At 44.5% G+C, this 24853-nt stretch overlaps 1 pseudogene; it reads right to left on the bottom strand.

The window, feature by feature from the left end:
• Positions 1-3096: 3096 nt before the first annotated feature.
• LOC127149598 (NADH-ubiquinone oxidoreductase chain 1-like) lies at positions 3097-3722 on the bottom strand (annotated as a pseudogene).
• Positions 3723-24853: the final 21131 nt, after the last annotated feature.

Raw genomic sequence — 24853 nt, 5'->3', positions numbered from 1 at the left:
GCGGGTCACAGCTCCCAATAGCATCTGATGACGGAAGGGGGAAACTCAGGCCTCAGGGGGCCAGGCCAAACTAGGTTCTATGGGGATCCGCTGTCTTGAAGCTGAAATCGACGAAAGGTGCGAAGCCTTAGAGGAAAGAGAAGATCATCAGAGCTTTATAAACGACGACGATTCATATCTTTCCTTACTTGAGCACTTTCGCAGTTTCAAGCTGATGAACCACTTTCATAGACTTCTATTCAGATGAAAAGCGGTCCGCTGCTTTGACTTTTTCTTTTTCCAACTACTGTGACGACGAAAGAAAGCAAAGAAACTCAGCTTCTTGCAGGTCCCAATAAGCAGGTAACCCACTCCGCGGTCTACTCGTCTTGGAAAGCCTCATCAGTTCAAGAAAGATTCAATCAATTTCAATCAATGCGAGTCCCACCAGGAAGGAATATTCTGAGGCGGGCAAGGAAGGAAGAGGCGGGATATGTCGTCAGTCTAGACTGAGAATGAGTTCAGAAAATTCCCTCTTATGCGCCTTCCTTCTTCGAACCTTTTGGTATGTATTGCCCCCTAACTATAGATCAGATCCACCAGACGAGAAAGTCAATTCCGCACTGCTGCTCCGTCGTCGGACTTATCCACCAAGGGAAGGGATTCCTTTCATTTCTGTGGATTGCGTTGGAGGAAATCTACCAAAGCTAGGCAGATAGATAGACTCCTTCCCCGCTGCTAAGGGAGAGCAAGAAAAAAAAGCAAATTCTTGTTTTTGACGCCCCCTTTCTTTTGGGTATGCAGGTACTCAAAGTCCTCTCACTACCAACCAGAAGACATCATCTGGCTGGGTCTTGCCGGTATCAACAACAAGAAAAAAAAAGAAGCAAATGGAAACAGCAACTAACTATGGCTCTTGGCCCAGACAAGGCCCTAGGCTACGGGGAGATCGGGAGGCAAGAGGGAAGGCCCTAGACGAATTCTTCCTGGGCAGCTGTAAGTAGATCGAGAGGTCGTTCCGCCCCTTGTCCCCGAATAAGGGTAATATGTTCTCATAAAAGGTTGCTCCAATCTGACCTAGCTGGCGAGCGATCCCAGTTCGCAGCAGAGAACAAGACAGGAAGCGAGCCTACCTTTGTTCGCTTCTTCTCCACCAAGCACGGAAGTTTCAGGATAACTGTAGGTCGGTGGCTACCTAAGGAAACTCCGATTCGATCCGCCCCCCGGCTGGGAGGCATCTACCTCATCCCGATCACAAGGAGAGGTTCACCATGATGGGGGTACTTCTTTTTCCCTTCCGGAAAGAATGAAATGCATAGGGGACCATCCTTTTGTTGCGGCATGCTCCTGAGATTTACGGATTCGCAGGGGGCCTCAGGCCCTACTTAGTTGACTGACAATGACAAAGGCTTACGAAACTAAGTAGGACCTTTTGAATTGAATCTTAAGTAGTGCGAAGCTGCTTTGCTCCTCTCAAGAAAGAAGACAAAGATCGAATTCAGATCTCTTTCTTCTGATCTCTAGCGTAGTGGGCTGCCTCTTTCAAGTCAAGAGAGTCAAGCTGCTTTCCTCCTTTTCAAGTAGGGGGAGCGAAAGGTTAGACCTTAGAAAGTCAACGAACAGCGGTTCTTCTATGTAGGTATGGCCTTCCCCCTTGACTTGACTCTCCTAACCTCGAGCTAATTCGTAACCTTTGCTACGCGTAGTAGAATGAAGGCGTAGCACCGACGCTCTCTTATCTATTAGCCTAAGCGTCTTCGCTAACTCGCTCGCCTACTATACCCTACTATACAATACATTGAGAGGGTAGGCTAGGCTAACTCAGCCGCTGACTTCTCAAAATCTAGGGCTAAGTAGCGCCTTTTCCTTTAGGTCCAAGGTAGCGTTGACAAAGAAGAAGAGAGGGTTAAAAGACAGCGATCTAGCAATAGAAATATATATAGGCCAGCAAAGCGATCCCACGTAGCGGTACGAATCGAAAAGATCTCTTTTTATGACTTCCACTTCTCAAATCAAATTCCTCTGAAACTCATCTGGAGTAGCTTAATCTTAGTCTAGTTCCATCTTTGACTTAGCCCTTATCAATGAGACAATATTAGTGGAATGAACAAGTCCGGAGGACCTCGATCATTCTTTGAGCCTCCTCCTTGAATCTTGGACTCCTTTCAGTCGAGCCCTCAGTCCTTTTCACATTCTTTGAGCCCTCCGTTAGGATCAAAGAGGTCTGGAGGATCAAAGAATTTGAGAAGAATGATCGAAGCGACTGAATAGGTTCATATTCCATTTCATGACTCATCTGGAGTAGCTTAATTAGTCTCATATTCGTTCGTGAATTCCACTCGCAAATTCTTTGGTCCTAACCCTTGTTTTTGAGCGAAGGACTTGTTTATATCCATATTCATCTGTGGATCAAAGAGTTCCAGAGGACTAATATATATGGAAGAAGACTATACTCCTCCTCCTTTTAGTTTTTTAGTGGCATTAATTTGAATATGGATGTTCTCTCATTCTTTGATAAGGAATTCGCTTCGCCCCTCTCCTTATCAGTCGAGTTATTGAATAATGCACTCCTGAAAATAGTTCAGGGATCAGGACTTCGCTTGAAAATTCTTTGAACCGGTCCGTGCTAGCTTAATTACGAGTTATTTCATACCTACGGACGGACCTTGAATCCATATTCATCTGATAAGGATCAAAGGAGCGGTTAGGAGTTGAATGAAAGCGAAAGTCCTTATCCTTCAAATTCAATGAAAAGGAGTGCAAGGAAAGAAATCCATATTAACCTAGGCAAGGAGCAAAAGAATTTGCGGACCCCTCCAAAACAAAGGTCCTCAATGAGAGGATTTCTGACTCGTCCTACGTAGCTTAATTAGTGAATATTGAGACGAGACTGAATCAATGAATAAAGTCAAAGAATTTGCGACTAAGAGCCTAGGCTTTCGTACTTATTTTAGGTTCCTTGCCAGGGCCCTATTGATGAATGAAAGAAAGGGTTTCTGAGCCCTAGCCCTGTAAGCCCACACCTGTGTAGAGTAGATCGTTCAACACCTGCGCACAAACCCATTTTTGACCTCATTGGTCCTAGTATCATAGGCGACCGAACGGCCCGCCCCCTAATTACTTAGACCAACCCGCTATAATAATTCCATAAACACCTAGCGAAGATATGGCAAACAAATAAAGTAGCCCTATGTTCGGATCTGACAATACAATACCATAATCAAAAGGTTACAACGGCCCGAGCGACCAGACTTAACATAAATGTAGCCACTGGAGCCATTCTAAAAAGGGAGGAAATATTAGCACTACTTGGTGAAAGAGGTTCTTTTATCATCAATTTCAAACCATCTGCTAGAGGTTGTAACAATCCGAACGATCCCACTACATCAGGACCCTTTCGACGTTGCACAAAAGCCATTACTTTACGTTCAGCTAGCACTAAAAAGGCTACTCCCTAGTAGAAGTGGTAGAATTATTCCAAGTATTTCAGCTGGGACTGCTATGTACGTTTTCGATTTTCTATTCACTGACGATCTGGCCTGTCGACCCAATCATGATATTAATGGATCGGACCTTTTCTCGAACCGGATCCCGAGAGGTCCAAGATCGAATCCTCTATCTGAAACTCTACTGAGAATGGAAGCTTAGCCCGCCTCACTTGCTTTCTTTACTGCATAAGGGCATAAACTCAGTCAACGGATTTCCCTCTAACTAGCGGCTGAGAGTAAGCAAGCTACCTTCATGAAATTGTGGTTGAGTCAGAAGAATCAAGGTCTTTGATGATTGAAAAGACTATTTCAATAGTCTGCGAAGACAGAAAAGAAGATAGAGATGTATGAAAGAGAAGATAAGAACTTGATAAACCAAATAAACAAAGAAACCTATCCGCCTCAAATTCTTCTCCACAAATTCTTTGGGCCTCAGTAGCTTAATTATGAGTGGAATGAAAAGCTCAAATTCTTCGATCATTCTTTGACTTTATTCATTGATTCAGTCGAGACCTCCTCTCCTTTCAGTCGAGCCTCTGGACTCGTTTGAGTGTCCTTATCTAATGAGACCTGTGGATAAACAAGGGTTCGGACGGTTTTGACGGAGAAGCAAAGAAGACACGCAGCAAGTCGAGCTCCTTTCGTCTTCCGATAATAGAAAAGCACTCAACCTTCTACCTACGTCTTCCTTTAAGCCCTTTTAGTAGGTTAAGACTGAGAAGGAGCTCTTTCTTTGCACTCCGCGAAGCTCATAAGAAGAAAGATCAATGAACATCCATAAATCAAGAGTGAGGAAGATAGAGAGAAAGAGTCAGACCTATACGAACTCTAGTCCACTCATTCACGATCAGAAAGTCAAGAAAAGAGAGCTCATTAACGAGAATGAAAGAAGACAGGCGATTGGCCTTACCATGATCGATCTCTCATGAGGCATACTCCGCGACTTAATGAACAAGAGCTGCCACTGCCTCTGGGAGAACAGCCTTTTGATCGATCGATCCGACGATAGGCTTTCGTACTGATTTTAGGTTCTGCCGTAGGCCTCGGTAAAAAGCTTAGCGAAAGGTCTTCCTCGCGCCTTCGCTGATCTTCTTGGTACGGAATTGCCTTTGTCTGAGTTTTGGGGTTCTTTGTGCCTTTGGAGACAAATTCAGGTTTTTCCATAAAGAAATAGGCTCAAAGAATGATCGAGGAGCGAAAGGGGCTCGACTGAAAGGAGAGGAGCGAAAGGGGCTCGACTGAAAGGAGAGGAGCGAAAGGGGCTCGACTGAAAGGAGAGGAGCGAAAGGGGCTCGCATTAAGCTACGGAGGCGCAAAGAATTATAGAGGGCTCGACTGCGAAATGAAAGACGTTCGGACAGAGGTCACACACCGATCCGGCGTATCTTAAGCATATGTGCACCTGCACTTTTCTTACTTAACAAGTTGGCTAAACTAAACCTCAAATAAATACGAAAGAAAGCCTATCTTCCTTTATTGAAAAGCAAATAAATACGAAAGAAGAATCGCTTTCGGTAAGTAGGTTTAGTAGGTTCTGACTTGAAGTAGGGTTGGAGAAGGAGCTTTGACTTTATTCAATGACTTGTGAGACAGCCTTTGAGATTTTCTCTATTTTCCTTGGAAGCTCCCTACTCGAAGTACGGATGAGGCTACTACGGATCTCAGATCCTCTCCTGAAACCACTTCTGCTACCGATGGAAGATAAGCTAGAACCGCGGAGTGGGCTGAATTCATATTCGAGGAGTTTTCTACCCTTTTAGACCAGATCCAATTAGTCTAATGGGGATCGTTGGTAACTCATATTCATTCAGCCTCCTTCGGAGCTTTCGGTGCTCGACTGAGAGGAGAGGACTAATTAAGCTACGTAGAACCAAAAACGTGGAATATACTCAAAAGGAGGGAAGAACTCGACTCCCACGGGGCCGTTCGAAGAAAGTCGACTGATAAGGAGACAAAAGAAAAGGAGCGCTTAGGAGTTTCAAGCGTAGTCACTAAAAGGAAGAAACTCGACAACTAGACTTCCAGGACCAGGTAGATTGGCTCGACTTAAGAGGGGAGAACGACTGGTGACCTGATCTGGATTTACCGCGTAGTGGGTTTCGTAACTACCCTTCCTTCATTCTCGTATAATCAGGTTCAGTGGGAGAACTCTCATCTATTATCTGAAAAGTGGCTTTTCACGAAGAATCATGGGATAAACTAGGCTTTTGATTACAATGAAAAGAAGAAGCTCTATTTGTGCGAACATGAAAGCGAAGAAGACTCACTTCTACCGCCTAAGTCAGCGTAAACACCGGCTTATGGTGCATCCTCTACTTCTGCCCTCTCTCTCTAATTCCTGCAGCAGAAAGGGAGACTGAAAGAGTGCTCGTCGAGAAGCGTCTGAGTTTTCTCTGACCGGCCTTGACCTCGTCCATGGGGCTAGCCTCTGATCTCCTTTCATAGGCTATCAATCCTAAAGGCTTGTCGGCCAAGTGGCGTCTAGCTAATCTCGCTAATCAGGTAAGTACAAGTAAACCCTATCATAAATACTAGAAGCAAGGGTCAAGCTGCTTTTCGCTCCTTTCAACCCGTGGATCCCCCTATCTCTCGTAAGGACCCTCTCGCGTGCCATATTGATCTTGGTACTTGGATTGAGATATCTCGCCCTTCTTTATCCCCGGAAATGTGGGGTGATTAGGCTTGAGATTTGCCTTGGCCTGTAGATCTCATTTACGATCGATTTCATTCAAGAACCACGCTCTGTAGGATTTGAACCTGCGACATCGGGTTTTGGAGACCCCGCGTTCTACCGAACTGAACTAAGAGCGCTTTCAAATACGAAGACCTTTACTGCGTAGTGGGATCGAGCGCAATACAGTCGTTCTCACCTAGAAAGCATATTAGCTGACGGGGGCGTCCTATTGAGACTAGGGCGCGTCCAACCCCAACCTTCAACTTCTGAACCCATGCACCTAAAATGCCTTCTTTCTTAGGGAGAATGTGAAATTGAGTAGGGGTAAAGTAGTCAAATCGAGAAAGAATATATATATAAAGTAGAGACTTGAAAGCCAAAAACGAAGGGAATTCAGACACAAAGAAATAAGCAAGCGAGACAGGCCCGCGAAAGGGAGACTCTTTCTTGAATTACTTGATGAAAGAAGGGAAAAGCTTAAACAAGTGCAACCGCCTCTTCGGGAAGAACTAATCAGCCACTAATTTAGCATTCTGGAGCAAGAAGGGTGAAAGAACAGAGCCCCCTTCCCTAATGGAAAAAGATTGAGGTCCTCCTTTCTCTAGAAACGACCCGTGATTTAGGCGATCGTTCGCGATCCGATGCTGTAAAGAAATGAGCTGGAATTTCTCCTTTCTCACACACAAGGGCAATTCTGTACCGCGGAGTAGTTACACTAAAAAGACAGGACAGCCTTTCAGCCTGAGAACCTACGCCCCAAATTTCAGGCGAAGTTTTTGGAAGTCATCTCTTTCTGCTCGAAGAGATCTCGAGGGGTTGGTCTTGGAGTTGCTTTATAAGCAATTAGATTGAGATTGTAGAATGAATGAGAACGAGTAGGATCAAATCAAATACGGATTTTTGAAGAAAGAAGTAAAGAGCTCGTGCACAAGATTCTTAGTCGGCTCATAGACGAGAAACTGAACACCAAGAAGAAACTCCCCAGGCGCGAGGCATCATCAGTATAATAGAACTCCCCAACAAAGAAGAGGTTGCTCGTGGAATGTGTTCTTGGTTCTCACCTTTTCTCTTCTTGGTTCTGTCTTCTTGGTTCTACCCTTTGTTCTGCCCTTTGTGTATTTGTTCCGATCATCTGAAATTGTTTTCCTAGGGAAATCTCTCTTTGAGTCAGGCCTATACGGAACGCAACTTTTCAAGTCAAATGCCTGATTTTTCACTCAATTATCGTTATATAAGCAAAGTGGCAATAAATCGCTATTTTGGCATAAAAAGGCAATTATATGGAACTTGAGTCCTTCTTTCTTTTCAAAGTCAGAGCTATCCAAAAAAAAACAAGGGTGCAGATGTGCAAAGATCTATGGCCCACGTAGCGGTCCGAGGACTCCCAGAAAGAAGAAGAAGGAGCGGGAGGCCCAAAGAATATTGCTCGAGAAGTCCCACTATTTAAGAATAGCCATATTGACAAAGAATATTGAGAATTTGAGTCCTTTTTCTTTTTATTCCTTTCAATGAAAACCGCCCATCCAAGCAAAGGGAGAGGTTCAAAGAATATTTCATCCATATCCTATCTTTTTCGAGTCCTACTCTCTTGGGACGGTTCCGCTTTCCAAGTCTGCCTCTGACAAAAGAAAGACCAAAGATCCTCAGATAGAACTCCTACTTCCTTTTCTTTGCTTTTTCTAAGCGGTTTCGCTTTCCGATTCCTTTGCTCGAGCTCCTTCCTTCTTCCCTTCCTCTTTGAGTTACTCTTTTTCTTAAGAGTGAAAGGGACCTATTTCTTCTGATAATGGAATGATTACGATACGGGGGGGAACTTAGTTTTCTCCGAGTAAAGGTGCAAAGAATATTGAAGTTCATTGATCACTGGAAGTCTGACTCTTGAAGTTACCTTGAGTACTTACTCTTTATCTCTCTCAGTCTCTTACACAGCCTCTGACCCTCTACGTCCCCGGTGCGTAGGGCCGATCCCCGTGTGCCCCACTCCGCGGGAAGACCAGAAAGTTTTGTCTTAAGCATGACGTAGGTTTTTGTCTTGTTTAGGAATTTGGTGTGCCTTTCTGCCTATCCGTACCAGAGAGCTGCTCCGAACCCAAGTCTGACTCTTACCCGTCCGAAGGACTATCCATACTAAGCTGATCCCGGTCCGTGCCTAGTTTAATTCCCTCCACTCTCCCTACTATCATCATTGACTTATTCTAATAGTACTTCTTTCTTCTTTCTCTTTAGATATGACGAAAGTCTTATTCCAAAAAGGCCCGCTTTTCTAGGCTGAAGGGCTGGCCTTGCTGCCGAGACAGGACTTCTACCCAATAAACCCGTAATATAGTGTTGAAGACGATCGTATGATACAGCTAGTAGAAACCTCAAATCAATACTAAAATAGGTCCGACTCAAATACTGATCGCCATTCTGTTTTCGTTGAAGCTAATATGGATAATATGGATAGTCCTTCGGACGACTAGAAAGGTGAAAAGAAGATTTTCTCTCAAATTCTCTAATGGATAGTCCTTCGGACCGGTAGGAGCAAAGAATTTGCGAAAGAGCGAAAGCGGCTCGCCAAATAGAAAAAGAAAAGCTCCAGATGAGTTGACGGCTCCGACTGTAAGGAGAGGAGCGAAAGCTAGGTTAATACGGATAGTCCGGAGGACGGGGGAGAGGAGCAAAAATAGTAAGGAGTCTGAAGTCCAGAGGCAAGAAAAGAAAGGCAGGGATCTTGTGAGAAGGACTTTATCAAGCTGAACTTCTTTTCTCTTGTTCAAGCTAAAAGCTTAGATTGTGAATGAACTCATATAATATCGTTGATGATAGAAATCTCCAAACAAAGCAAACTCACTCACGAAAAGTGGACATCAGAAAGTGGGAAGAGGGACTCAGTTGCTCGCCCAATGGCCTGGTATCCTTATGTTTAGGTTGTCCCATCCCTTTCTCTCTGCACCAGTCGCAGTGGTTGAAACAAGAGTTGTTGAACTAGATTTCGTTTCTTGTATCCTCCCCGCCTTCCTCTTTCATCTGGGAAACGACGAAGATAACGAAGGCACATCATGAGAAAGATCGGAGGGGAATGTTCCAAGGAGGCGGCTATTCACTCTCTCTATTCCCAACTTTCAAAAGAAGGTATTGACTTTGAAGAAAGCCTAGGATGAAAACCGTCCATGAAGGAGCGCCCGCCGTGCAAGAAGAAGACAGATCGGAAGTTAGCAGCTCCTCTCACCACAGAGGTGGGCGGCAGTTCGACCAGCTGTGGCCTCTTGCTTGTCTTGTCTCTGTGGCAGAAGTAGTTCTTTCTTTTCTTCTACATGTAGTAGAAAGAGTGTCGGAACTAGTCATTCAATGGTCGGCGATTATGAGATTCTTCATAGAATGTATGAACGATCAATGGAAAAATCTTTCGCCCCGTAAATGAGCCCTTTTGCCTCTCGCCCACGGATGAAACCCAAAGAGACAAGGCCTTTGATTGTACATCTTTGACGCAAGGAGCAAAGAATTTGCGAAGGACTCTCTCCACTAACAAGAAAAAAAGAGCGAATATCATTCATAAGAAAAGCAAGGCGGAGTAGGATAAGCTAGTCCGGACCTTATGAAATAACTCGACTGAATCAATGAGAATAAAGTCAAAGACTTTGAGAAGAATTTGAGAAAGACTTATCCTTAAAAGGAGTGGAACTCAGTGAATAAAGGGTGAAAATCAGATTGGAAGAACAAAGGCCTTAATAGAAAGTAGAAAACACGAGCCGTTGTTAGTCTTCTCTCTTTCATCGACTTTCATCTTATATATTAGCCGACTGATTTATGGAAGCTCTTCTCTATCGATAGTCGGACGTAGTATAGTAGGACTTCCATTGACCTTTTATGGAGATAATATCAAACCTTTGTCAAAAATCTGTCTTTTCTTTTCTTGGACTTGTGCTATGAACAAGGTCTTCTGGAGGCATCAAAATGCAATTTTTTCTGAACTTGATCCCCTCCGGAGTACTCAAAAGAGGAAAGCCTATCTTTAGATATTATGTCCACTGAAACTTCCGCCTCAATGGATCTGGCTTTCCTTGATTTTTTCTTGAGGGCTTTGACCCTTTGCTTTCTTCTTTAGGCTTTGTTCTCGCTTCCGAATCAGGCAGGTGTCGAGCTTACGATTGAGCGCCGGTTCTCCTCGGCTAAATCCTTCTCGTGAACTCAGTAAAGATGAATAAGAGTTTTTCCTATTCTTTCATCATATCAAACCTTTCCATATGAAAAAGGCATAGTCGTAGACCCAAGACTAACTGGAGAGACGGATTCCTAGATAAGATCTCAGACTCTAACTGAACCTGTAAACTGAAAGACTGAAGACCTGACTCAACGACGACGGCTAGCCCGGAGAACGCCCTGCTTCCGAATTCTTCTTTTTTAGTTCCATATTATATTAATAGAATGAGACTCTTTATTATGCTATATAGAAATTTTTGAATATACTTCGTTTTCGTAGATTCTTTCTTTTCAGTCTCAGCGAATTGGGGACCTTCGCGGGGATCCCACGTAGCGGGATGGCATGTGAGGCCTCTTGAGTTCTTCACTCAACCACGGGGAGGAGGAATCCCGCCCCTACCTCGTCAATGGGCCACCGCGTAGTGGGTCTTTCTAGTCTTTTCCCTCTTTGGAACGGAACCGGGCACGAAAAAGTAGGTCTTTCATGTCGGGAAATGGAAGAATGTCAAATCCAATCCCTATTTAGTAACTAAAAGAAGAAAGGAAAATCAAGCCTAGACTCCATATGCCGTAGGTTTCTTGGACGAAGATTAAGCTACTCCAGTTGACCTTTGAGTTCCATCTTTTCTTTAGTGGGATAAAAGAGGTCCGACCTATCCACTGAAAGTAGCGGGAGTAGTCTTGTCCTCTTTTTCTTCCTTTACCATATATTCCGCGGAGTGGGGCTTTCTCTAGTAGGTTTAGATAGGCTTTCCTTCCGTCCTTCTAATAGGGGAAGGACTCTGATTTGCGCTCCCCTCTGTAGGTTTATTGGGAGCTCTTCCTTTAAGTAGGTTAAGTAGGTCTTCCTTTCGTCTTTCTATCTTCCCCACGTAGCGGCTTTCTTTAGTAGGTTCAGAAAGAATAAGATAAGAAAGTCATAACCCTTTGTTCATTGATTGCCGTAAGTTCCTTTAAGTAGGTTCTTTATTCCCTTTTCCGTTTTTGTAGTTCTTTGCCTCGGAGTAGGAGCCAAATCAGAGGTTTTGGACTGCTTAGTTGGATCGGTCTTCAAGGGTGCAGCTATCCCAATGGGGGAAGGGTATTGAACGAGGTATTTTGAACTCAACTACTGAGTTTCGGGGCAGGTTATCAGCTGCTTTCCTGTATGAGTAGGATTATTCGTTCTTACTAATCTAAGTCAAAGCGAGACCGATTTGCCGATCTTGAAAGAGAAGTCCATCCCTTGCCCCATCCTCACCTTCTCCTTCTTTAAGAACAGAACTTGAGGTCAACTCCTTCTCAACTCCTACTCCGCCTTGTGCTTTAAGAACAGTCTTAGCAAAGGTCGTCGGCGTCAAAGTTGCTTGGATGCAATCTCGTGATCTTTCATTTCGACTGATGAGAGTTCCGCTTAGAAAGAATTGTCAGAACCGAACCTAGGCAGGAAGGGAAGAAGAGAGCTAATAGTGCTCTTGGGAGTCCTTGTGCTTTTCTGTGGCAATGATAATAGCCACGCACCGGTCCGTGTGCTAGCTTAATTAGTCGAGAAATTTTCCGTTGGCGAAACCTCTTTCCTTTCGTCTTTATGGATTTCTGCGTGAGAGAGATAGTAGAAACCTGCGTCAATTCTTGTTCATTTCCTTGTGATTTGAACTACTCAAATTCTTTGGAGCCTCAACTATTAGAAAAAGGTTCCTTCCTTATAAGAGAAAGGAGAAAGGCCTACGGAAAGTCCTAGTGGTAGGAAAGGCTAGGTCCTTAGGTGATCCGAGGTTCCAGCTCTAGCTCTTCTTTCCGGAAATGTCTTTCTCTAAGATTCACTCTTTTAGTTAGAGTATGATCTAACTACTGTATGAGGAAGGATCCTAACTACTGTAAAAGAGCTCTCTCGTCAACTCAATGAACAAGGGCTTGATCTTTCATTGAGGCCTCGGACTTAGATTTTGGACCGCTCCGGCTCCGTAGGAGCAGTCTGATCTTCTTCTTCTTTTCTTCTTGTCTTCGTCTTCTTTTTATGAAAGGATAGAAAACCACTGAAACTTTGATAGGCTTTCCTCTTATAGCCTTTCTTTTGTTGGATAGGCTTGGAATTTCTTCCACTTTCTCTCTGTCTTTTTCTTCCTCCTTAACAGAGGTAGAGATTCAAGAAAGTGTGAATCAAGGTGCTCAGCAAGGAAATTGTAGAAGATCAGAAGCGAGACCTCAATGAACAAGGTCAGAGGTTTCCCACAGAGATTGACGGCTTCAAACTTCCGCTAACCCACCAGGCATTCTTGATGACCCTACCTAGGGGCTTCGCCGATTTTCATAAAAAGTAGAAGTTCAAGAAGAAGACAAGGAAAGAATTTCATTCTCATTCCGAAAAGTAGAAGGATTCCAAAGACTTACTAAAAGTCAAAAAGAGGCCGAGACCCGGACAGAGGCGTCCTGTCCACGAATTAGCTCTTCTGAGGACGGGACCCAGAGTCACCCGTCCTCGTCTTCTTTTCTACTAGTTTTCTTATAGAACTGGGTTTCTAGTCTTTTGTCCTGAATTCACCCGAAGGGAATAAGACGGAAAAGGAGGAGTAGGTTGAAGTCAACTTTCTTTCTATCTTTTCTTTCTCTTTATATTTGCGAGAGAGATTTCATTCTCTTCTTGTGGTCACTAAACCCATATTCTTCTTAATTGCCCCTCGAAGAATTCCCTACCTCACCAACTAGACGACCAATTAAGGATCGATCACGCGCACACGGTCTGGTCGGACAAGTGCAAAGGAGATTCATTCGTCGGAAGACTCCGCTCATTAAGTAAGTCCAAGCGGACAAATCGACTTCTACCCTTGTTCCTTCTACACCGCGTAGTGGGGTAGTTTATTCGGCTTCAGAAGTTGAGGAGGAAGGCTCAACCTACGGGAAGAGGCGCGATAGCGAAGCGACTGGAAAGGCGAGATGGAAGGAGACCTACGGGAGAGTTGTAGCAGTTGAGATCCAAGGCTCTCAGAAATTGAGTCGAGTGAGGCGCGAAGCGACTGTTAAGGAGAGAGGCGAAGGTACTCGTAGTTTCAGAGTCAAGGGGGGAAGATCAAGGGATCAAGCAGAAGTAGTCCCAAAAGAGGAGTAGGACTAGATTCAGAATGGAGCTCCCACCCATGAGAAAAGAGTCCTTAAAAGTAGGGGAATTATGACAATAAGAGTGAGAATCGAGTCAATAACAATGGAAAGAGTTCTGACTTTCGGATGCTAACAAGAAGAGTCTCTTTCGTATTTTCCCCGGACTCTGAACAAAGATGAAAAGGGAGTCGAAAGAAGAATGCTACTTATTTCTTTTTCAGTCATTATCTTATCCGTGGGGGTCGAGCAGGTTCCGAAGGAAGAGAGAGGTAGTAAATAAAGGAGGAAGATGAGAGATCTAATTGATAAAGGACTGAGATTTGTCTCTTCAACTTATTCAGAGAAGAAGAGAGAAATTTCTTGATTTTCCAGATAGAGAAAAGAGAAGAGCTGAGCATCTGAATATCTGATTATTACTTGAGCCCTTGTTCATATCTGATTATTATTCATTCTCTTGTATTATCTTCTCATGAGAGGAGAGATCTAATTGAGTCGAAGAGAGGAAGATTCTTCCATTATCTGAAAGGGAACCGGGACTCGGATCTCCACAAAGAAGACCGGCTAGGGCACATGATCAACTCGCAATAATGCAAATCTAAAAGGTTGGAGTCCTCAGCCTTTCTATTTGGGAAAGAGACTGCGGAAAACAAAACTCAGTCTTCCGGATGAGGTCCCTGCCACTTAGAGTACTTATTCCCTTTGAGAATACGAAGGGATCATGAGAAGACTGATGAAATTAGAGAATAATATTCCTTATTCATAGACTGTATCCACTCCTCCCGGTCCCGGTGTAGCAGCTTTCTTTGCTCTGAACCTATTCTCCTTCTCATTCTGAGTAGAAAGAATGTGAACAAGGTGACTCTTCCTGTCCTGGGCCTAGCCGACCAAGGCTTGAAATTCTCCTTTTATTGAAATTCAATGTCCCACCCGTCGAGACCTTCGTTTATTTGATTCTACCTTTTCGGAATGAAACTACCACGGACCGGTAAGGCCTCAAAGAATTTGAGAAGAAGCGAAGCGCATTTCTCTAAGAAATTGAATAAGGGGGTAAATCAGGGTCAAGACGAGGCTCAAAGAATATTGAGAAGCGACTATTTGGAATCAAAATCAGACTGAACTTCCTAACCTCTGATTTATGGGAGCCTTCTAAACCTAGGGCAAGGTCTCGACTGAAAGGAGAGAAAGCCTAGCCCTTTTTTCTCTTTCAAAAGACCTAGAACAAAGATGACTATCTCCGCGGGACTGAATAGTCGCGCAAAGAAGACGAGAGGAGTCCTCAAATCACTAAACTAAAGAGTTGTAGAGGGGTTAGGGCTCAGATAAATAGGAATTCTCTCCCTTTATCTCGACCAGTGAGGACGGTCCTCGCCTCAACCATCCGGCCTGTGCTCCGATGACCCTTCCTATTCCCCTTCCACTCCTCGGTATATGAAATGCGGTATCAAAGCGAGCTCGTCAGGCATTTCACAGCCCACTAAGAAATGGGACAGAAGAAAGTCAATGAAAAGAGGAAAAGAGGAAGGATTTTCCTCATTCGAGAACCACTATTCAGGCTCAAGGGGCTGGACCTCGCCCTGGCTAACTCTCCCGTAGATCAGTGTTCTCGACTCATGGGTTTCCGGAGTGATTAGTGATTGAAGGGCAAATCCTATCCAACCAGTCAAATAAGAAGAAAAAAAAGGGATGGGAATCTGACCTTTTCCATTGGTGGCCGGATGGTTGAGGCGAGACCGTCCTTCTCCCTTCTTTACTAATCAGAGTGGAGATATGTGGGCCTACTAGCCCTGTCCTCGAGCATCTTTCCTACCCGAGCGAAGATAAGCGACCTGCAACTTCCACCGCATCTTGCTGAAGATGGAAAGGATAGAACCGGGTTTTCATCCTCAAAGACTTTGAATCCAAAAATTCAGGATAAGATGTCAAAATTCAGAAATGGAAGAATGGAAGTGGGAAGGAACCGGTCCGTGGTAGCTTAATTAGTCGAGGTCAAATCCCCATTTGACCCCGCTCCGTGGGATCCAGTCGACAGGGGAAGATGTCCTCCCGTGAAAAGCAAGGTGCGCTAAGAGGGAGAGGTGCCCACTACCCAAACTACAATAAAAAAGAATACTCGTTAGTTTATTGTATAGTTTTGTTGGTTGAGTGGATTGGAGAGGTGCGTGCGAAGAAGGGCTAAGGGGTGCTTCCGATGATTGATCCCTTTATGCCTACCCGCTGCGTGGGGTCTTAGGCTGAGGCCCCTCGTCTAAACTCATTCTTTATCTGGGTCACGATAGGGATATCGTAACCTCCTCGTATTTGAATCAAGGAGAAAAAAATTCCCCGGAATAAGGTAGTGCATGAAATCACTCTCCTTCGCGAACGCCCAAGCACCGCTACGTGGGCCCAAGCCTACTCTGAGGACGGAGAAAGAGAAAAGACTTTCTCCTCTGACTTTTCGCTGCCGATGCCTAGTTGGGGGGGGAGTTTCCTGCCTTCTTTCTACCTTTTTGACTGTAGGATTGATTAGTCTGTAGTAGAGCTATTTCATCCCTCTCCTTTCAGTCGAGCTATTTCATCCCTCTCCTTTCAGTCGAGCTATTTCATCCCTCTCCTTTCAGTCGAGCTATTTCATCCCCTCTCCTTTCAGTCGAGCTATTTCATCCCTCTCCTTTCAGTCGAGCTATTTCATCCCTCTCCCGCTACGTGGGGGCGGTAAAGCAGCTTCTATCCTTTCTTTATGAGCCAAAAAGATGAAATGACTTTGAGATCTGAAATGGAATCAAAGCCTTTTTCATGCAAAACCCCGGAAAACAGGGGCCTATCTTAGGAGAAGTTGTTAAGGCAAATACCCGTCAGACCTTCTTCCTCATCCCTTGTAGAGCCCTATGGTTGACTCTCCGTAGTAAACCTAAACCTCTTTCATTTTCCCTAATGTAAATTGATTGGGACGTTCAGTCTTAAGCCTTATCCTTTTTTCTTTTCCTTCTTTCGGCTGAGGAGTATGAAAATCAAAGGAAATTGAGGCCTAGATCGAGTGAACAACTGAACCATCAACGTCTTTTCACCTTCAGAGGTAGAAGGCTTCAACCGCCGCCACCTTTAGAGTCCTTCGGACGTCCTCAGTCCTATTAATCGGCCGAGCCTATCTCCTAAGCGGAAACAAGGGGGGATGGTGCATCCTCTACTAATGCCCTCTTGAGCATTCCTTCCTAAACAAGGTAGAAAGAAAGAGGCCGATCAAGTGGCGTCAGAAGCGTCTTTGCCTTCTTGAGCTTGAGATCCGACCAGCGACCCCACTCCGCGGTTCGATCCGATGCGCATGCGTGGGGACAAAAAGAAGATCTTCCGAAACTCAAGATTACCAAAGGCAAGGTTCAGTTAAAAATAATGGAACTCGCAATATGCGCCTGAGAAAGACAGGAGAAAGTGCTCATTAAGGATAATGAAAGCAGAATGAACTCATTAACGAGAATGAAAGAAGAATTATTCTTGAATAACCTGGACTCAAATCCAAGAATCCCATAAAATGCAAGGGCTCGACTGATAAGGAGAGCAAACCACTTTGTAGCAAGAAAGAATGAAAAAGATGTAAAAAAACGACTATTATCGGTCCGAAGGTTATGAAATAACGAGAAAAAAAAACAAAGAAATTCATGAATTGAGAATGAAACCTATGAATTTTTGTAATCAACGACCTTGTAATCCTTAGCTCAAATTCAGAAAAAGCTAGGGCTCGACTGATAAGGAGAGCAAACCCACTTTGTAGCAAGAAATCATTCAAAATCTTGAAAAATTTCTCTATTATCGTTAAATAGAAAGATGAGAAAAAGGAAGATTTAGAAGGAAAAAAGACGGGAAAACGCAATGAAAGAAGAAAGCCTATCAAGAATGAACATTGTTTGATTCTAGTTTGACTTTGTGGTCCGTAGGTTAATATGGATAGTCCCTCCGGATAAATCCTCCGGGACAGGGATCTTGTAGACCGCGTAGAAGGCGCAATGAAATATGCGAGGTCCAGATGCAAGAAAACAAAGGCAGGGATCTTGATGATTTGAGGATCAATGAAATATGAGAAAGGTTTGAATTTCAAGTCATAAAAGTGAATATGGTTTTTATCTCAAATATGATTCATAGTCCTGAGGCGCAAAGAATATTGCGAGTTCAGATAGACATTCTTTATTTAGGAGGCGCAAAGATCTATGGCCCAATTATAAGGGGTCCAGATGACTATCCATTAGGGAATCCCTATTTAAAAGGACTGATTTATGGAACTTGAATCTTGAAGGAGAATTAACCCGAACCGCTCCGGTCCCTCACCTTTCTTTTCTTTCTCTTGAAAGGTAGGCTTTCTTCTTCTTCTTCCTCGGACTATTTCTCAATCTTAGACTTTTCTTAGATAAGGATAAAAGATCTTTTTTGACTCAACCCTATATCTTGCTGCTTTATATAAAGAAAAGGATAGCCAAAACAAAACCTTTGGAAAAGAGGTCTTTCTCCTCTCCTTTCAGTCGAGCCCGCTCCGTGGGTAGCTTAATATGCTTCAAATCTTCCGCCTGAAATTCATGAGTCACATATTTCTGAAATAGAGTGTCCAGCTGACTATGAATCATATTGTCAAATAAGCCTTTGTGGACTCCCTCCGCTAGGTGCAAAGAATATTGCGTGGAACTGACTTCGCTTATTTCGCGAAAATCGTACTTTATCATCGATTTAATACGGCACTCTATGCCGCAAAAATCCCATCTCGAAGGAGACCTAAATCACTCTTAATATATAGGAGGGAGGACGGAGGCAAGCCGCGCTGCTCGAGCCACTTGATCGGCGGCAGTTTCCGTCTCCGTTTCCGGTAGTTGTGAAAGAAGCTATTTTGAGAAAGAAATATGTTGATGGATGAACGAGAAGAAAGAAAATCAATGATTTAGTACGACCAGAAGAGAAACCCCCGCCGGGCTCTCCCAGCAGGTGATGAAATATTATAGACGTCTCGGAAGTCTGATTTCATGAGTCAATGTCCGCACAAGGATAGAGGTTTGCACGGAGAACAACCAAATGGAAATTACATGAATAAATCAATCACTATGCAATTATTCCTGTCATTTCCCTTGAGCGTCTTCCTTGCACATCTTGCCTCGTCTCTTGGAACAGACGGGTCAGTTAATGGGTCTTTTCTGCAAGATTCCATTGCTGACGCTAGGTCGCCTGACACGAGAGTACTCTTTAGCCTCCATTTACTGAATTAGGAGAGTCAAGTCCTCCGAAATCTTAGTGGTCCATCTTTTTTTTGGCTCTCTACCTCAAAGAATGCTGGTGTAGTGCTCATGCGATATCTATCTCAGAGCCACATTCTCCCTTAGACCCAGGTGCACCCTATGTTGCGACGAGCAGGAGTGGGATCCCTCCTGCCTTCTTTGTACCGCCCCATTATCGTAAGCTCCTTAGGAAGAGAGATAAGAGGGCAATGATGATAGCCCGATTCCTTATGTCGTGGTTTACCCTCAGTCGGCTGATTACTCTAGCTAAACCGATAACTAAGAGTACTTTCAAGCCCATGACGGAGCCATCGGCCGATATCGAATCGGTGAAGGCGCAAAGAATATATAGAGGGAAAACTACATCGGCTTTTCCTTCGGTACCTCCCAGACGGAAAAAAGCTTCCTCTGGAGCTTGGGATCTCCTGGGTTCCATCCTTTAAGTCCTTACCGAATAATCAGGACATTCTTAATACCTATATGGGTCGACCTAATCAAGCAAGCATCTTTACTTGTGTAAAGTATGAGATTGCAGCCTTCGCTCATATAGTTAACAAGATAGACTCATTACCGGATGGATTCTTTTCGCCGGGCATCCTTGCCCGAAAAGGCTTCGTCAATATTCTTTTCACCTTTGATACTCGGTTCACATCCGAGTATGCGATTAGATCTCTTCGCGTGGTATGAGTTTGTCCTGGGGCCTCAGTTCGCCAGCGTCCTGGGAGCCTTACAAGATCCCTGCCTTTCTTTTCTTGCCTCAGTCCTAGAAATCCATTCTTTTTTTTTGTGTGGACGACTCTCTTTGAGCCTTGAAGGCGCGGGTAAGAGACGCATATTTGCTATAGGAAACTATATCAAAGAACGTCTCCTTTACCCGGTCCACCAGTGGGCCATGGATCTTCTTAGGTCCATACCTACTGATGGAAGATTTAACCAGTTCGGCCCTATTGAGAGATTGTTGAAGTTGAATCTAGATTCATGCTTCTCCTTTGATCTCAAGAATGCCACTGATCGATGGCCATTGTCATTTATTTATTCAATGATGGTCCCCCGGGACCGACTCTGACATCATCGATCGTGAATTCCACACTAGGATTTCACATTTTCACCGTACAGTTGAAGATGGTGAAGCTCAAATCTGTTCTATCCTTCGTGTGTGGGCAACCCCCACTACGCGCTTATTACGCCTCTTGGGCTCTCTTCGCTCTATCGCACCATTTCTTGGTGTGGATGGCGGCGGATGACGTATATCCCACCTCAATACGGCGCTTCACCCGGTACGCGCATTCTCGGGGATGAGATAGTCATCGCTGATAAGGCTGTAGCCAGCAGATAGCAAGAACTGCTTAAGAAGCTCGGGGTGACCATCTCACTTGGTAAAAGTGTGATATGTGAGACTGCTTTCCTTTGAGTTTGCCAAGCGGTTCTTTGCAGCAGATAGATAGGGTACCCCTTTGGGATGTATCTCCTGTCTCACTGGTTGATCTTGCATCTGCTCGATCAGTCCAGGGTGTCTGCCAATTGGGCCAAGGATACAAGGTCAGCAAGCCTAATGTAATGTTCCGCTTATATGGGGCTGGTTACCGTGTACGTTCACGGCTATACTCCTCTAATCGCTCTAAGAAGGTGGGAGCGATTATGGGTAGCAGCCACGAAGCCACCGGGTTCATCGCAGGTACCACTGGAGTGGTGGATTGGAAGGGGCATGCCCCTCAATCCTTATCTCCGTGGGCAGATAGTTGCGATCTTGCTGCGGGAACTGAACTAGAGCTCAGGAAGAAGGCAGCCCTCAATCCGCTTATGAGAACTGAACTTCACGATTGGACGGCTAAGCTAAGCACCAACTTCCGCGCCCTGAAGGATAGGACTCAAACTTTTGATCTTTGAAAGGAGCTTGCTTATTCAACCGAAAGAGCTCCTGCTTATGGTAGTGGATAAATGGGGTGGACATGTATCTGCTGCCTCTGCTGCAGCTGGTGGACCGATGAAAGGAAAAGGGGGCGAGACTGTAGGATAGGAAAGAAGGTCAGCGAAAGAGCTTCAGTAGTTCTTTTCTGCATTTCTTGCTTAGTTCCCTTCCCTCGTTTACTGCTTTCCGAGAAGAAGATATGCCTCGGTATTCAATTCAATAAAGTAGGGCCTTCCACGGCGAGTTTAGGCTGAGGAAGATTTTCTCTTTCTTCCATCTAGTTCAGAGAAGCAAGAAGAAGAAGGAGGTTCAGAGAAGAGTCTTTCTCCGATAGCTACAGGCCAGAGCCCCAAACTCTGAAGATATCCCAAACTTCTCTCTCCCTACCGCTACCAGTCAAGCTTATTGGATATGGAACTTTTCCTCTCTTGAGGTCGGGGTTGAAGAATCAGGGTACTAAAGAATGGGTTCAGCCTTTAGCTACGGCTGTTGGAGCAAGTCATAGCAACCTAAACTAAAGAAAGCTGACTGCCTCCAGGCAGGAGCGGAGCCACTCGACTTCTTAGGAGAGGAGCGAAGGTACTCGTAGTTTCAGATATAGGAGAGGATCAAAGAATTTGAGACTGATAAGGAGAGGAGCGAAGGTACTCGTAGTTTCAGATATAGGTTATAGGTTCAGAGCGAAGGTACTCTACGAAAAAAATATAGGAGAGGAGCGAAGCCACTCGACTGAGGTTAGGAAGGAGAGGAGCGAAGGTACTCTACGTTTGAAATATAGGAGAGGAGCGACTCGACTGAGGTTAGGAAGGTTCAGAGCAGAACCCACCTCAATCGTGATTCTCGGAAGGAGGGAAATGAGATCAGAGGGGATTCCCACTCTCTTCTCTGGCTAGGATGTGACTTCTATGGCATTAGTTCCATAAACAAGTCCCATAAAAAATCAATGAGTATTTATTTGAGGTTTGGAAGACCCTAGTTTGAAAGAAAGGATATCAGTTTCAGTGGAATGAACAAGTCCAAGGAGAGGCTTAGTGGAATGAAAAAGTCCTCCGACCCGTCCTTCTTAGTTCAGTGATTGAATCTACCATATTCACAAGTCCCGCAACAAGAGGTTAATATGGAAAGCCCTATTTGCTTTTAGTGGTCTCATTGAGAATAAAGTCAAAGACTTTGCGACATCTGGACCTTTGTTTTTCCTTCTACGTAGTTTCATTTCTACCATATTCAAGAAATAGTAGGGTAGATTTCAGAGTCCTTCGCCTACTACAATCAGTTCTCTTAATCAATGAGACCGTCCTCTTGACTCTCAAATCCGGAGGCTCAAAGAATGATCGAGGTCTATACTTTCATCTTCTTTCTGCTCAAATTCTTCTCACCTTGTTCATTGAGGAGCTTTTTCTTTCTCCATATGAACTTCTTCTTCTCTTTTTTGTTGAAAGCGCAACTATATCCAAAGGGGTACCCTGGATATAGACTGCTTTGAAGCTAGGATAGCCTCCCCTCCATCGTACTAAGGATCCGCCTTGTCCACCTCTGAAAGGCCGACTAGGAATTTGGAATGAGGTGGCAAGCAAATTCGAACTTTTCTATTAGATCAATCAGCGGTTGCTTAGGCCGGTTCATGACTTGGCAGGATCCTTTCGAAGTGACCGATGGATCTTTGAATTAGACTACAGAGCTTGGCTTGATCGGTTGATTGGCGAGCAGTTGCTAGATGGCCTTGAGTCCTTCTATTCTAATCATTTTTCAAGAGTCCTTTGCCTCTATCTAAATTCAGCACTAGCTTCTAATGTAATCGGACTTTGAAAATAAATAGAAAGAGAGGGTCAAAGAATTTGAGTTGACGATCCTAGTGTGAGTGGATGCCTAGTTTGAAAGTCTTGCCACTTGAGGGCTTCCACGCTTCTGGCTGACTGTAATAAGGGCTAAAGAAGGATGAAACAAGGGATATGAATGGATGGTCTTTCCTCTCAATCGAGTGGTGTATTTACTAGCTTGAAGATCAAGAGGTTTTTTCCGTAAAGAAAAGATTTGGCAGATTCGGCCAGTTCCGGGCGTAGTAGAAGTACCTTTCCGTGGTAGTTTAATTCTCAACCGATGAAGGGGGAACAAGCTGGGCCTGCAAATGCCCAACCCGCCGCTGCCCCAGAAGCTCACTGAATCACCTCGCTGCTGGGGCCCAAGAATTTCAATCATGAGGTAGTTGGGGGGGGGAAGGCAGGCGTAGAAGATATAGTGCTAAGCCTTTTGTCGAGTTGGAGCGAATGAAATGGAAACCTCTCCGCAACGTCTATAATATTATAACCTCGTCATTCCAAATGGGTGATTTGACTTGCTTTCAACCCTGATCCTGAACATCAAATCCATCCTCGGGTCAAGGCTGCGAGACGGGAGTCAGGCGAGGGAAATCGACCCCACTACGCAGTTTCGGCTCTCGTTTTCGTTGTGGAAGTTCAAGTCTGAGTTCTTGAAGGTTTCGCTCCTGCTCTTTCAGTTGCTGCTGAGGCTGCTATCTCTCTTTTTCCGTCGGCCTTATTTCTTCATTCATTCTTTGACTCCCAGTCGAAGTCTTCCTCTTTATTTAGAACTCATGATTCAAGGTTCAAATTCACATTCCAAGAAGGAAAATGGTACGTTCTCAAATATTAGGCGAGGGTAGCTCGACCAGCGGCAGCAAAGGGAAAGACTGAAGAGGTGGAAGAAAAGGCTCGGGAATAAAGGGCTCGCCCCAGGAAGCTCAGCTTCGAGACCGACTACGCGGTAGGATCGGAAGTGAAGGAGCCTTCCTTCCTCGCCTTTGGGATTGCTTTTCCGTCTTGCACTTCGTCGGTCGTGACCACTATTGCCTCAGATCTCTTTCCTGGCTGATCTCAAGGTTTTTGATTTCGAAGCTCAGACATCTCAATCCAAGTTCAAAGATCAATATGCCCTTATTTAGGCGATGAGGATATTCAAGACCCCTCAACCCTCCAGACTGGTACTTGGGGGCAAGATCAGATATTTATCTGACTTTTGGAGATCTAGGGAAAAAGCCCGTTAGGAATAATATTCTTTCTTCTATCTTCTTTCTCTTTCTTTCTCTTTCTTCTTTTCATTGAAAAACCCCGCCCCGGGGGAAAACTCTCTAAAGTAGGGTAGGTCGGCACCAGATTGGAGCTGTTGAGGCTACGGTTGTGGCTGAAGAAGTTGATCAAGATCAGCCTGTTGAGGGGATCGATACCTAGTTTACTCGGAATCGGAACCTGGAGCTAGACGTGACGCATACTATTTTCAAAGTCAAAAGAGATCAAGGCAAGAACGAAGATCAGTTCTTAGACTAACTAGCCCAGAGCGTCTGGGGTTGAGGAAAGCGACCGGATTTACCGCTTCCGTGGGTGGAAGCAGCGTCAAAGACAGAGTTTACTCGGAATAAGTGACTTCAAGGCGAGCAGAAGCAAGGGGACAGACTGAGGAAGAAGCAGTGGCTGTAGCCCCACTACGCGGTTCTTGAAGAAGTTGCTCTCGTTCTTCTTGCAAAGACATTATTTCATCATATATGAATCACGAGTAGAATCCCAAATGCTGGCATTGAAGGAGAAGACTGTTCAGGGCAAAGAATTTGCGAGTGGAAGACCGGGAAAATGAGATCTTTTCCCCGCAAAGTCAGGTCTTGAAGTTCTTATCTTATCTTTCTTTCATTCTCAGTTTCGGAATAAGCCTCATCCAGAGTCCGCGCGAACTCAGATACAATGAGTTTAGCAACAACTACTATTTAGGTAGGGTGCCGGAGCAGCTTTCCCGGAATAGGGCATTTACTCAGAAAGAAGAAGTGCTGAGTCAGTGGAATAGGAATTAGAGGAAGAAGCAAAACTAGATAAATCAAATAGAAGAAAGAAAATTCCAAAAAACTAGACCATAAATAAGAAACTCGTAGTTGATTTGACTTTATTGGGTTTGACTTTTTTTTGGAGTTTGGAGTTTTGATTCTTGCTTGGTTCTTTGGAGAGGGAGAAATGAAAGAGAAAAGGGATCGGTTGAGTCAGACTTGGAACATAAAGCAGAAGTAGTCTCGGCAAGAGTACGAAAGGGTGGCGGGTAGGAGCTGCTGTAGCATTTGTAGCATTCTCCCCGCTCCGGGGGGGCCATTAGTTCGAGATCTTGGGGGATCGTTTAGCGACCTAGTTGACCCGGGAATCCGTCTACTTAGTTTGGCAGAGGTCTCTCCTGTAGAAGATAGGTTATCAGCAGCTTCCCCAGAAATAGGAGAGCGAAGCAGCTAACCACCCTATAATGAAGGAGTTTCATGAGTACTCTAATAGAGGTCACAAGAATGAGA

This window comes from Cucumis melo, chromosome 5 (assembly GCF_025177605.1).
Source record: "Cucumis melo cultivar AY chromosome 5, USDA_Cmelo_AY_1.0, whole genome shotgun sequence".
Lineage (NCBI taxonomy): Eukaryota > Viridiplantae > Streptophyta > Magnoliopsida > Cucurbitales > Cucurbitaceae > Cucumis > Cucumis melo.
This window is presented reverse-complemented; position numbering and strand designations above follow the sequence as displayed.